The sequence below is a fragment of the Macrosteles quadrilineatus genome, unplaced genomic scaffold (assembly GCF_028750875.1).
Source record: "Macrosteles quadrilineatus isolate MER2022 unplaced genomic scaffold, UCM_ALF_1.0 Scaffold_4__1_contigs__length_99947679, whole genome shotgun sequence".
NCBI lineage: Eukaryota > Metazoa > Arthropoda > Insecta > Hemiptera > Cicadellidae > Macrosteles > Macrosteles quadrilineatus.
In genome coordinates this window covers 35124131-35139494 of record NW_026542597.1, presented here as the reverse complement: position 1 = coordinate 35139494, position 15364 = coordinate 35124131, and the positions used below count along the sequence as shown (strand labels likewise).

Genomic DNA, 15364 nt, shown 5'->3' with positions numbered 1-15364 from the left:
AGTGTGATTTTACCTCTAATATGTATTTTTGGTCCCTAAAACTCATTCATCTGGGATTATGTTTTGTCACTGTAGCATGTTTCGAAATTCCCACTCTATCTTGTAGATATTATAGGGATGTGTCATGGATATTAAATCATCAATTTAAGACCAAGAGCCATGATACTGTAGTTTGACAAATATTTCATCAAATGAAAAGTTTAGTGGAAATAGGAGTTCTTAATAAGAGCTGAGAATAAGAGCTCTTAAAGAAACATAATATTAATAAAAGATTTAAACATATTGAAATGTGACGGTTGTATCATAGACTTTTGTCTATGGTTATGTGGAAGAACGGATGGACTATGGAGGTGATGCTGACATATAATTTCAGTTTGGCCGGTTTAAACTGAAGAAAAAAGTTTCAACTATATTCTACTTTACAAACTCTCACTACCGAAACAGTTTTGAAGTAGTTTTCTGTCAGTGTCCTTTGAAATCCCTTTGTTCCAAGCGGTCGAAGGTGATAAGTATGATAACATATGTCAATCATGATCGTGGGTGATCACGTGAGTCGCCCTGTGTCCCGCAGATACTATCGACAATATGACCGGTAACAATAGCTTGGGAAGAGTTGCGGTGGACCTTCCCATCGACGACCCTCCATTATGCTGACCACACGGTGTTTACACGCGCTGACCACGGACTGCTGATTAGAGATGATCGAGATCTAATCAGCTCTTCACGGCGTCATGTCTACGACACTGTGTGGTGTAAAGTAGATGATTTCCGACCATGTTCAGATATCTGCAGTTACTTTCTAGATCGCTTTAGGCACTTTCTATTTCTCTTTACAGACGTTTTCTTGATATCTTTAAAGACGGTGTACAAACTATTACCTTAAAATGGTTTCTCTTTAATTTTAAGACAGCTTCTATACATATTTTTGGATTCTTAACACACATATTTTGAGATATTTGATGTATTTTGTGTATTAGAAGTTGGTATGAGGTGTGAATAGATGAGGATTGACAACATTTCACCGTTATTTGATTTTGTTAAGGATCCCGGAAATGAAAATATTGAAATCGTCAAAAATTTAAAACTCTAAAGATTTAACAGCTCCAAAGTATAGACTTGAGAATACATAATGGTTCTGACATTGAGCAGCCTCGATTTGGCCAAAACGTACAAATTTTCTTGATAACATACAATTTCATAGGTTTCAAAAACAATTTTCCGATTGTGTATGTGTTTTGACTTAGGGTTTTGAGTGCTTATTAATGTAATGAGTTTTCTTGGGTTTATGTCCAAGAAACTTTGTTTCACAACATCAAATAAATTCTTGGTATTTTGGGCTTTATAAAAACCTAATACATTTACATTGAAATACGATTTAAAAAGGTGCCTGACTAAGCCATTGTCCGTAAAGCTGAGAAAATCTTCAAAACTTTCCAATATAAAAAATATATGTAATCACTCGAACCCCCAAAATCTTAGAACCTGAAACTTAGTAGCATTTATTTTTTATTAAAAAAGCATTAAAGAATTGTTTTCAATGCGCGGATTTAGTTCCTAGGACTTAATTTATAGGTCAGTGTATAAAACTGGACCCAAAGTCAGCCGTTATAAACAGGTTTTTGGACCGTCATATCGTCAGATCGTGAAGAATCTCCGCCCACCACCTCACAAGCGCCGCTATCCAATTTTGAAAATGGTCAGACTCATCAGACACTGCCTCCACGGTGGACAAATGGCTAGAGTAAATAACAGAGATTAAGTACTTAATTTGGAGAACAGTTCCTAGTTTTTACCACGATCTAGAACAATAATTAATTGTGCATTGACTCGCATTTACCTAATCAATTGTTTGTCATCGATCAAGAATATCATAAAGAACTACACATAATAGTTGTCATTAGAAAATCTCTTATATTAATCTATTTTCATGGTACCATTATACGTGTTCTCACAACTTTTGTATACCCAAGTCTGATCAAAACTCAAATCAAGATATGCTATGGTTTAGTCTATCCACGATTTGATCTCCCCAGTATTCACATCACATATTTGCGTCTCATGTTTTAGTATGCAGGTGTGTGTGGAAGTAAGAATGCGCACACACGTGCGTACGTCTGTGCGTGTGCGTGTTTCTACGCAGGGTCAGCTTCAGTCACGGATCGCGTTTTCGTGACCTACGCACCCACCGCCTATTGTTTGTTTCTGATTTGTTTTCAATTGTACTGTTACCCAGAGTGGCCAATTGTAGACCGCTGCGTGGCGAATCTTTACAACATGCAATTAAAGCGGGCTATTTCCCCGGAACTAATTAATGTTGAGGAGAACACCGATTTTATTACTGGAACAATTGACTGTCGGCAACTTGGTACGTTCCTTACTGTGATTGTTTGTTAAGGTATATGCTGCTAGTTGGTTTTGTGATTTTAAAGTGGGGACTCAAAACTACTGAATAAATAGCAAGAAAATCCCATAAACATAAACCCCAATTACTTCTCAAGGTAACTACTGTATTAATTGTTTGACTGAAAGACAATTAGATAACGTAAACTCTTACCTTAGCAATACTTATTATGGTTGTCCGATATTAATTTCGAACCCGTAGGTCCATCTTCAGTCGGAAGTTTAGGTAGACCAAATGCTTATTATAAGATCCACCCAATGGGCTTCGTAGAAATGTTGACATTTAACACGATACACATTACAGTTGACATAAATAATTTACAGAGTTTAGGGATAAAACCCATGGTTTTATAAACAGCGGGATAACCTCACTTCAGTCAGGGAACACGCTGCCGGCAGAACTGTTCGAAGTCACCAGTCGTCGTTCACCAGTCGACTGAAGATGGACCTACGGGTTCGAAATTAATATCGGACAACCATAATAAGGATTGCTAAGGTAAGAGTTTACGTTATCTATTTGATTATATATGCAATCCAGAGGCTGAAATGATTGAAAGACAATTCCTACAAATTTTAAGTTTAATGTATCAAATGATGATAACACTTTTAAGACTACTGAGCTGTAGGTTAAGCTGAAGACTATAAATACTTTTGATTTGATACTAGAAGGAAGGCCTCCCAGGGCTAAGTAGACAATTAAATCTTGATCTTCAGGATATGACTCTCCGTAAAGATGGCGAAAACGGCCGCCGTTACGTAAATCCCTCTTTGGGGCAAACTACAATTCCACCAATTCGGCACATTAAACATGCTACTATAACCAAATATTATTAGTATGTTTTCTGTGATCTCGGCCAGTATTTTCACCAGTTCAAAGACTCGGCCATCTGCCGAAGACGAAGCTTCGGCCTTTTATTGATTGTTCCTAAACTGTTTGACTTCGCTTCAACAAACATCAAATATAATTGCTAAACCGACAAAGGCACGCAGCGAAAGTGACTTGTCTAAGGTTCTATCAATTTTACTCAACTTAACCTGCAGACATTTAAAGTAATTTTGGTCAGCTATGATTTGAATCTCCTGAAAAATATTCACGTGCGTAGTTCATGAGATCGCAGGGCCAGTTTTCAAGAAACGTCCAACAATCTTGGAGAGGATTTTTTAAATACAACATATGACATCCCACTGTACCTCTAATGTGAGTCCGAGTGGATCTTGTCAATGGGGCAAATTATTGGGTCGTACTACGGCTAATTCTTTACAATGGTTAATACTGTTGAATCAAGATATTGGGCACTGGTTAAATAGAGTTTTCTAGTTTAATCCAACTTTAAAAGCAATCTATTCTACATTGAGATCCCAAGGTTACTCTAGGAGTTAATCTAGGTCTACTTAAAACTCCATGTCATTCATCATCAAAACTTGCCTCGAGTGTCAAGAGAGAGCACGACGAATCAAGTCATAACGAATGTAGGCCGAACAGTACAGCGAGCAGTGAACTCAGCGATGCGGGTAATACATCAGTCACTAGTGTTAATTGCGGTCGATTGGCCGGCTCTCTTCACCGTTATACATACACAACTATGGACAATCCCTTTAATACCCTGACCAAGAGATGTCGACTCTAAAATCTGCTCTCTGGCTCAAGCAAGGACGACATTCCATGGTGAAGGTCTCGTTTAGAAGAGTTGTGGAGTGGATCAGGCGTGGTTGGTAAGGTGATTTAAGAGGCTAGGAGGATCCAACAAAATTGCTTTTAGACTGGTTGTAAATAATTTGTTACATGCTGCTTTTTAATGGTTAGCTCGGTTAAGGAATGCTCTTCTTTCTTGAACTTTTAGCGGGTGGAGGTCTCACTTGGGGTTTTTTTTTTGTTAGTTTGTTTTGCTGAAAACCTGAGGAACAAAGTTGCTTGAGTTTGAATTGAGCTGGAACGTGAGTTGAAATTATTTAAATGCAACTAAAACTCAACTTAGCATGAACTAACAGGTACTCTTACAAATACCGCATCGTTATTGAGTGGCTGAATGCAATTTTAATGGCGGTTATGAATCAATCATTGAGATGGGGACGCCAACTACGTAGTTTAACCCGATCAAAGGACCAGTAGAATAGTGTGAGATGATCCGTGTAGCTTTTTTAGTAACTAAGATCAGCTGTTTCATAAGTCAGGATAATTTATTTAAATCCCGATGATCAGAAACAGCTGGATCCAGTTTCGAACCATCAAAAAGCTACTATATTCTCAGGATCGATATGGCAACTTTTTTATTGCTAGGCGAGCACTATAACCACTCAGCTACCCAGCCTATTTGATGTTTTTGTCAACACTGTCGATCAACCTTTGTCAGTGATTTAGGAAAAATACTATTTCTGCAGATTCAGAGTAGTCAATTAAGTTGGAGTAACAACAAACACGGATCGCTTCACGAATATTGAACTATGCTACGCGTTTTGATCAAGTCTTGCCAGAGATTCAGGTCAAGAAAGAACTGTATGTTCTGCAGATTTAGGACAATCAAAACCGTTGGGGTGGAATTAAATGCGTGAAGCTCTTAACATGTAAACATATGGCTAAACGTTAAACCAACTCCTGCCAAGTCGAGGGCAAGAAAACAGTTTTCTGCAGATTCAGAACAGTTGCATCTGTTGGGGAGTAGGATGCATTTTCGAATTAATTCCAAACTTTGGTTTAACATTTGCGAACTACTGCTAAACCTTAGATAAATTCCTGTTCGTGATTTAGGACAAGAACGCCGTTTTCTGCAGACTCAAAACAGTCGGGACAGTGGCGAAGTGGTAAGTGGCGATGTTGTCTGTGAACCTGTGAAGCGTATCTGTCACTGACCGATACCTACCGTTAGTCGGCATACGGGCTCTACTTGCAAACTGCACTCTTCCATGTTGGCCATCTGGGCCTTGGGGACGTCCTTTAAACGAACGACCTTTAAAGGATTAAATCTTTGATGGCTGATGAACTAGCGGGTGATAAAATAAACTTTTACTTTTGGGTTCCAGGATACTCTCTACTGTACTGCTCATCATGGCCTTAGTGAAGGTCGTTTAATCAAACCCTAGACGAATTAAAGTTATTTATTGACTGATCGATTTGACTTTTTGTAAATAAATCTCTTGGGTTTGAGGATACCATATTGACCGGCAAAGGACGCTATTCAATCATAATGTCTTTAAAGTGTTAATGCTTGTGTAAATGCTTTACGGAATGATATTGTAAGGGGTGTGTTAAAGAACTCTTGGGTCCAAGGATACTAACCATCCGGTCCTTGGCGGACACCCTTTGATATAACGGCCCTTAAAGGATCTTTACCGGCTGGTTAAGCTACCATTTTGTGAGGAATATCTCTTTGTAAGTAGGATTGTAAGTCTATTGTTCATATCAGCCTTTAAGGAGGAATTTCAAAGGATTGAAGTGCCTTTATGGACTAATCAAGTTAGGGGTTTGTAAAAAAATCGTGGAATCTGGGTTTTATCAAGGGATCATGTGAAAATATACATTTGGAGGAATACGCCATTTATTGTCAGGTACGTTAGTTCAAATCTGACGTTTTTTCTCAGAATTTTTGACTATATATTCAAACATCTCTGTCACTTTTAATGTTTACATTATACCTCAAATTAACGTCAATATTGGATTTGGTATTGCAGTTAGCCCAGTGTAAGTATTGACTACAGCCGTGACCCTGTCAATTTGTAGTGCGAAAGACCATGTATTTTTCGACTGGTACCGAATTAGCACTGATAGTCAAGCATTAGATTTTTAACTAGCACTTCTCTAGAACCACGGTATAAAGAGTTTGTCACAAAACATATAAAGTATTTAATCACTCTGAAATGTTAAATGAAAATGTTTATTCACTCCCTACTGTCACAGGTTACACGCATGTTAACAAGCCTATAAACCTCGTTCGACCGCAGCTTTTAGGGTTACAACCGAGCTACTCGCAGTAAAGAAAGTAATAATGGGAAAATAACTGGGAGTCAAGTAGTTAAACGTTGGACCAGGACCAGGAACTGAGGAATTGAACCACATCCGACTGCCACCCATGGCCTACATTCCTCCTTTCCGCGATTCCCCGTCTACATTTTCTTTTGTCCCTCAGTTTCACTGGGTGAATCTCCCAGATCTTTACTGCTGCATGGCTATTAGCTTAGCCTACAGTGCAATAAAACTACATGGGAGGTCTATGCGGGTTATTGTGGTCTACAGCTCTTTACGAAAGACGAGATAACACAAGTAACAGTTGAATTATCAATACAGTTGCTAACAGTTGAGGCCTGCCAGTTGGAAACAGCTAGTCTATTGGTTTAGAGCGAAATGGTTTCAGCAGGACCAGATTCAAATCTCGCCGATATATAGCCCATGTTGGCTATGTTAATGTTTCGCATCGATGGTACTGAGCCTACCTAAAGTGTAGGTTTATAATTTATCCAGGAACCTAAAAGTTTATAGTGTATCATCCTGTAAATGACTATATTAGACTCAAACAAACCATTACCATTAAACTTGTATCAACATTTGCATAAACATTTGGATTAAAATCCGATAAGAGATCAAAGGAAATTTTCTAAGTATGAATACTCAGGTTTGCTGCTACGGGTGTGTTTCTAAATGAATTAGGTTTCCATTTCGAGATGATACGTACTTGTGTCACTGTCACATTTTTTGTAAGTAAATTACTAGTTTAAATTTACTTGTTGTCTCAAACTGTAATATTCTTGTAATAACAACGTTTAGCTTATAAACATTTAAAAACATCAAAAACACGTACTGCCATATTACCTTCCACACCAGGAAATGTAGTTGCAACGTAAATTGCAAATAAATTACTAATTTGACGATCTATCAATTTGTACGGAAGCTGGGACCAATTTCCCTCATTGATGAATACTCTATGCAAATCTGCGCCATTGGCGATCTTTGATGAGGCTAGTTTTCCGTACCGTTATTAGTGTAATGAAAGATCACTCTAGGAGCGGCCATAGGGGTCACCAACCGCGTGTCATTTACATAGAGTAAGAAGCTGAGTCAGAAGAACGTCAGCGCATTCATCATACGCGTTTTTTACTCTTTGGGATGTGCTCAGCACGGGTAGGTCGACAATTTGGCATTCTTTCACGTTAAATCACCACAATGAATCCTCAACTCTTAGCAATGGGATGTGTACAAAATAGTTAGTTTGGCAAAGATTGCAATATTGAAATATAAATTAACATAAACTATCCTTAAATAACAATAAGAGTCCTCTTATTACATCCCCATGTAATCAAGATGTTTTGTAAAAGTAAAAATGTATTCTCTGACAATTACCCTAAATCTACAAGTTGTTCATTTACAAAGGCCTGGATGTATTGGAAAACAACTGCCCGATTCTTGCAAAGATGGTTACACTGTAACTATTTTTTATACAATGTCGCTTTAAGTAGTGAATTTTCCCATTCCGTAGTTATATTCCGTTCAAAACCAGGGTACAGCTACTAGTCTTTTGATCAAACATATCGCTAGCATCCATATCCAGGAAACACCTGAACACCTGAAGGCAGGTATTTAATCGTAGTAGGTTTTTTACATGTACAGTTAGGTTTAGAAATTATACCACTATGAATATCTTCTTCAAATCTCTGAATTCTTTAGAACCGAACTGAGCTACTTAGTCCATCTCACATTCTAGACTCAAATTATACGATACTCGTACATAGAGTAAACCCAACACAAGTTCAACACATTATTATGTTACAGAATAATGAGCTTAGCCTCAGGTATAACAATTTTCATTTGAAACACCACATAATCTTCGGGTACTACAAGAGTATTAATGATTTGAATAGACCTGCTTCACCACCAGGACGAGGTACACGGGCAGTAGTCGCAGAAGAGTACTTAGTAGAAGATTACATGATCTGTGGACTGGTTTCAAACGTGAGGCAAATTAGGGGCTGCTCAAACAGATGGATCACAAGGCGGACCACCGGCGCTGGGGGCGACCGTGGCACGGTAGCGGCGCCGGCACGACACCGGCAATAAACCGGCACGGCAATGGTCCGACATACGGCACCCGCTTGGACGAAGCTCTAAGTCAAGATTAAAAAAATAAGTAATTTCTACATTGTTAGCAAAACGGGAGTGCCGATGGAGACCAGGTCAAGTCCCTTCACACGCACGCACCCCACAGGTCTCCATCGGCACTCCTGTTTTGCTAACACTGTAAAAACATGACCTCTGAAAGATACGTCTTCGAAAAGTATGACTTCTACAAAAATGCGTATGGAAATCCTAGGAGGAAACATTTTAAAAGAGTGTTAATAAAATATGTCTTCCACAAAACAAAATTTGAAAAAAAACTTTAAAATCCAGACTTCTTTCCAGCAAATATAAATAATATACTTTCTAACGGAAACTCGGAAAGTCAATACTTCTACAAGAAGTTAATTTATACAAACGTGATGCCAACAACAAGATGTAAATTCGAAAAATCACGACCTATACAAAACACAGTTATGTAAAGGCTCCAAAGGTAAATCCAAAAAGTGTTACTTCTAAATAGAATTAAAAAATATATATTAGGAATTTAAGAAGATTTAATAAAAAAAACACCACTTCTACAAGCATTGTTTGTAAAAGGCAATGCAATAAATCATTACAGCTATACGGTATATTTTCAAGAGGAAAAACAACTCGTTAATAATCAACTAAAATATCCTAACAAGTAAGAGTATTCTTGGGAGCGAACACGCCAATAACATTTTATAAAGACAATTAAAAGAAATTTAATAGTTCGATATTTTTCATACACAGACATATACATTTTATTGAAGAAATTAAACGGAATTCACAAAAAAATTGTTTTCCTACAGTTACCTAACAATGTACATGTTCTCTCACTGATTTGAGAAAGCAAAGTGGCCAATTCGCTCATCAGTGAGACAATGTTAACATTGTCTCACTCTAATTACTTTGTCTCACTCCAGATTTGCAACGTGAAGGCACGAAATAGTGAGCACGTAACATGCAGGCAACGTCGTATGCGCGCGAAATACGTTGGCAGCACTGGCTGTAAATCAGCTGGTCAGCTGTTGTACTGTTGTATTTGTCACTTCACATTAAATGTTATATTAAAAGTTCACTGTGCAAAAATAGGTTATGTTTCTTCATAAATTATGGTAACTGTAGGAAAAGTATAATGTGCAACTCGAGTTCAAAGTACAATTGCCTCACTCGAGAAACCATTCCTCACTCGCCTACGGCTCGTGAGTAACGATTTCTCTCGAGTGAGTCAATTGCTCACTTTTCTCACTAGTTGCACAAATAACTATTCTTTCTTAGGATTCGAAACATTTCAATCTAACTGTATTTTACGAAATTAAAAATATATTGTTACAGATATTTCAGTAAACACATTATTGAAGTGTCCTGAAAAACATATAGAACCTTAAATTTACGACATGTTATCTTTTGGTTCATAAACACATAAATATTTTACTAAATAGCCCTAACTTGCAGGGGAATTCGTGTACATAGGATTGCCGATTGCTTATCGATTTACTAGAGAATCACCGTGACTTCCTTCTTACACAATCATTGTTAAATTTGTGGTCTTCACTAAATCCAACAAAGGACGCATTAGAGGACTCTAGATCCCTGTGGCGAAGGTGCAAAAAGAAACTCCAAACACGGGACAAAAACGAGAATCCTACCTGGGACCGTGGAGATAACTAGATTGGGTGACAATCTGTAACACACCTACAATCGACGACAAACATTTTCTAAAATATTGCTTTGAGTTTACAAAACAACTAGAATTACAATCTGGTGGACGTTACCAGGAGGGACCGTTGAGATCCTCGATTTGCACATTCTGCCGGACAATAATTCGTCAGTGCCTTGAGCAAAAATGCTTTAAGGCTGTATGTTAATGAGCTGCATCTAAACATTTCTTAAAGCGTGACAACATTAAACTACCAATCAGCGATCATAATCTCATTCTGGACTAAAAGGGATGCCGCGAAATCTTGAGATTCGCCCAATAGCATTCTAGTTCCTTACAAAAAGCATCAGGATCAAAGACATCCTTCTGCAAACCACCCCACCTCCATTTTATTTCACATTGAAACTCAACACGAGGTAATTTACGAAACTATTCCTTTAAAATAGCATAATCTTAGATTCCGTGTCTCGTCTCAAAGCTCAAGGACCCTGACCTTCTGCGGTCTCCACACAGGAAGTAGACAACTGACCCGGCTAGGTGTTGGAAGGAAGGAAGTTTGCCCAGAGATGCCCGATGTTCACTGCCCAAGACCGGTCCAGCAACCTGTCTGCCCGGTCTGTTACATTTCACCGGACAGACTATAAATAGCCGGGCATCGGACAGCGAGTCTGCCATCACGTGAGTATCGAGTACTGACAGAGGGAAGTTGATAAACGAGGTCAAAAATGATGTGATTTACTCGTTTTCGTTTGATATAAGTTTGATACGTAAGTTGGACCAAGCTGCCTTTGAACGTGGAATCTTTCATTAATAGCCTTCGTAGACATAATAAAGCTCATAACATTGAGCCGGGACAATCACAAGAGTTCAAGACTTCAGTCCCCGTTTTCGGGCGTTAAAGTCTCCCTGTTCTCCGTTATAAAATGTGTTTCAATTCACTTACTTATATATTTTTTTGTTAGACCAACTTACAGTATGGTTAGTAAAGATAATCAGTTGTTTTATGCTGTGTAAATTCAATACGGTAGCTTCAATAAAAGGCTGAATCCGATTAAATTTCAGTTTTATATACATTATAAAATCGTAAACAATCACATCTGATAGACAATATGTATTTTCTTATACATAAATGTATAAAAGCAATGTATAAAACATTATATATATTGTTTTCGCCACACAGTAATTACGAACTCGTACTTCTGATCATACCAAGAGTGGATATATCGAAAGCGTTTAATAAGAGTCAAATTGCACTCCAAGTAACTAACTATTCGCGGTCTGGTGGACATTTATTCCCGGAAGGTGAATATAGATGAATATAATACGTATGTATGGAAGGATGTGGAGGCGTTGTGATATTTGATACTAGGTCGTTGACCCCTGTTGCTGCATGGTCGCCCTTACCATGCACTTGGCGGGCCTCTCGGGTGCAATGCTTTGTTATAGGTATATAATTGTTAAATCTCTAAAAAAAAAGTGTTCAGGAGTTAATGCAAGACTCGATCAAAGCTGATAAGTACAATCTAAAGCCAAGGAGGTTCAAAAATATTTTAAGGACCTATTTATCTACATCCTTCCTTTTGAAGAAGATTTAGATTACCTCAGATCTGATTTTCCCAGAAATATACTAATACATGTAAAAGTATAAAATGTCTTATATAATTTGACTAAAAATACCTTTAGACTTCAGTAATTTTGCTAAATACTAAACTATGCGTAATTTTTTACAGAGAAATAAGGAATAAATAACAATATTTTTTGCTTGAGTTGTTTTGTTTGGTAATAGTAGACTTTGTAGATCGGTGACAACCATTCGCTGTTGAAAATTGATATAAAACTCAACAAACACCTAAAGAATGCCACAACAGTTAAAAAAAGTCAAACATTTGAATGTGTTGGCAAACAACCTTCACGATTAGGTGTAGGCCTAACAGGTTGTATTGGCTGTTACAACACCAAACTTGCAACTTGCTAGGACTAGAGAAGAAACATACCATTCTCTATCATACTAACACAAACAGAAACACTCTAGAGAAAAATCAGAATCCATGTTTTTTAAAGAGTTATTAATAAGTTTTCAATACCCTAAACTGTGGGATAGTATCCGGGACATATACTATATTCACAAAAAAACTATTTTTTAACAATTAATAGGTATTGATTGCTCTGGCGTACTTTACTTTCAATAGCGAATTGCATAAAAACAAAAGCAAAACGAATTGTAAAATTGCATAGACCATATACATTACATATGCCTGGTTGAATTTACAAAACTGTCAGCGATCACATCAAAATCTGTGTGCTAGGTGCTAGACAATCGGACGGCTTCTTGGATTCGACGGGTTTAATCCCCGGCATATCCCAAAACTTTGAGAGATTTCCTTAAACGCGTTCAGCATTGTCCCCTACAAAACACCACTATCACTATCAATACAAAATCACGATTTACCTAACACGCCGGTTTGCACGGAAGCATCCTTGCTCATGCACGTCTATGCTGCGCCATGCTGATGCTGATCCGATACGAGATCACGGCTTGTACCTTGTATGGACGTCGCCAGTCACGCGGCGAAAGGTCGTGTCCATGACCATGAGCTTGTCTTGTAAGGCTTGTCGCGGTCATTGACTTGTATTGCTACCGAGCGATGCTTGTAAACACCTGGACGTTACCGTTGTTTGGTATCTTGTAGTTATGGACTTGTAGATAAGCTCGAGAAAGCGTTAGAGTTAACAAACTGGGTTTTTTATATTCAGGATTGTAGATTTGTTAGATGTGATTGATTGGACTATTTTACACGTTTATTCGAGATTTAGTGTTAATTGTGGTTCAATTCTTGGTGTTTATATGTAAAATAAGCCTTTGCAGTGTATATTTCAGGATTAGGTTGAGATACAGACCATTTAGGGGGAGTTGTAGATTTGTTGGAAAGGTTTGGTAGACAACATTTTGACATCATGCACCTATTCGGGTTTTGTGTTTTTATTGGGCACAGAATAAAGAGTAGGGACAGCTAGTAGATGTAGGCCTATACTTTTATGATAGGGCGTTTAAAACCTGTAGCAATGTTCGATTTTCTTAATTCATTTTAATTTATAAACCCGTTTGGCCTTTTATACATGAACAATTTAATTGACTAATGTCCAAATAAAGATGTGATGTCCTTTAGTCTATAAGAAGGAAATTCAGTTAACATTTTGTTATATACAGTATCCCGAAATATTTTTTTTTCTCAGTAGGAGTGTAATGTTTTAATTGATTTTTTTTCTAAGTTTCACCTGCTATATTTTAAAGGATTTGTGATCAACATTTTGAGCTATAATACGTAGAAAGAGTTACGATGAAAAATACAGAATCCTTTTTACTCCTCCATATTAAAACTGGTATAGTTTCTCATTAAATAAGTGATTAAATGGCCTTCTAAATGATTAATATATGGTTTTATTAGCTTTTAATAATTTAGTTTATTCAGGGCTTTATGATAGGAAATATCTTAACTAAGGAAAATTGTACTTAAATCTCTTTCTTCCAAAAACATAGTAATATTTCGACTTTTTAAATTCAGTTTTCAGTTGATTCTTACATCGACGAGTACATCTACCTACAATATGGTTTCGCGAAAACGTGGGTTAGGGGATTTTGTTATTCCAAAAGGTTACTTCAAATAGCTTCCTATAGCCTTGACGAATATTATATGGATTTTAAAAACACAATTTCCATCACACAATAATCCACTGATTCGAAATAATTACAAAAATAATCATATCTTCTACACGACGCCCAAAATTAATTTTGATAATCATGTTTATTTGAATATCATTCACAAAATTCTAAAAATGTATACTAATTAACTATCAAAAATCTACACATTATTCATAAGCACGCCTAACTTAGATTATAAATTATAAAGGATAGTTTATATTACTTATAAATGTAAACCAGAAAATCAGAAGATGGCATGTTTGTAACGAAACAAAAAAATATTTTTAATACTAAATAGTTGTAAGGTATTCAAAAATTTCAATATTTTTAAAAGTTTATCCTCAATAAATTTAAAGATAATTAGTTATCAAGAAATTTAAAAAGTATAGACCTATCTTCCAATTTTTTTAAAATGATATTTTGTATTAAAAACGATATTTAAATCCATTACTTAAACAACTAGAAAACACTTACTCTATGGAGAATATCACAAAAACTCACTTTGGCAATAGAAGAACTGATGCTTGAGACGGCAGGAACGACGGAACACTGACCGGAACGCTGGGATGGAACGCGGAACGCACGACACTCGCGACGTCTAGCGAGCGACTGACTGTGGCGGGGGCATCTCCAGGAGTTTTGTTTGGGAAAGATGTGCCCTCATTGGTCGAGCAGGACTCAGCGACTCAGCGTACAGACAGCCGGAGTTGGTTGAGTAGTCAGCGTGAAATATAGTTGAAAATTAGTTAAAGCAGAGATTAAACCATCCATTTTTGGGTACCAAAGTAGGGATATGTGGACCAGTTATAGCAAATTTTCTATTACAAAATTGCTTAGTTGAATTCGCCAAACACTAATGACATATCTCAATAGTCAATGAGTATGCTACAATATAAAATTATATTTATGCCTCAGGTTAATTATTATTTTCCATGATACACTATTGTGTTTTGACGCTGCATTCACTTAAACTTAATACTAGAACACACTTAAAAAGATACACGGTATATTTAAACTTTCTTTGAGAGACTTTAATGCTTGGTTTGACAGAATCGCAAAACGTAATTTTCCTGCCAGTGATTTTTCTTTTCATTCGTGTTTAGCTTGACAAAGTAAACGAACTCAACCACAATTAAATTTAACTCGTAATGAAATTAGTGTGCGGATAACATATTTCTTTACCGATCAATCATGTGAAGTAGCTGATATTCTTGGGACCGCCTAAATATATAGTTTCTTCTATTGCCACTCTGAAGACGGTGTGAAGGGCCTTGGGCTACGGGAATAGTTTACGCATATTAATTAAAAAGTAAAATGTATGAACGTATGGATTTAGTAATGAGTACATATCTAAACTATAACTTTATTAATGCACTTTAAAACATTTACTATAGTACTAAAAAAATTGGTTCTCTTAGCATCTAAGAATATTCCTAATTTGGTAAACCATATTTTCCTCAAAAGAATACTCGGGGTGGGGATCCATTTATCCATTCAATGTAGTACCGTGGCACAATATTTACTTACGCTAAAACAAAAT

The 15364-nt window shown here is 36.9% G+C and overlaps 1 protein-coding gene across 1 annotated transcript in view; it reads right to left on the bottom strand.

Annotated features, from left to right (window-relative positions):
* The window catches only part of LOC128993367 (uncharacterized), a 52989-nt gene extending 38574 nt beyond the window's left edge, over window positions 1-14415 (bottom strand). The window contains exon 1 of the mRNA XM_054417224.1: window positions 14326-14415. The gene's annotated coding sequence lies outside the window, so the exon portion shown is untranslated. The remainder of the gene's footprint in view (window positions 1-14325) is intronic.
* Between the last annotated feature and the right edge of the window lie 949 nt (window positions 14416-15364).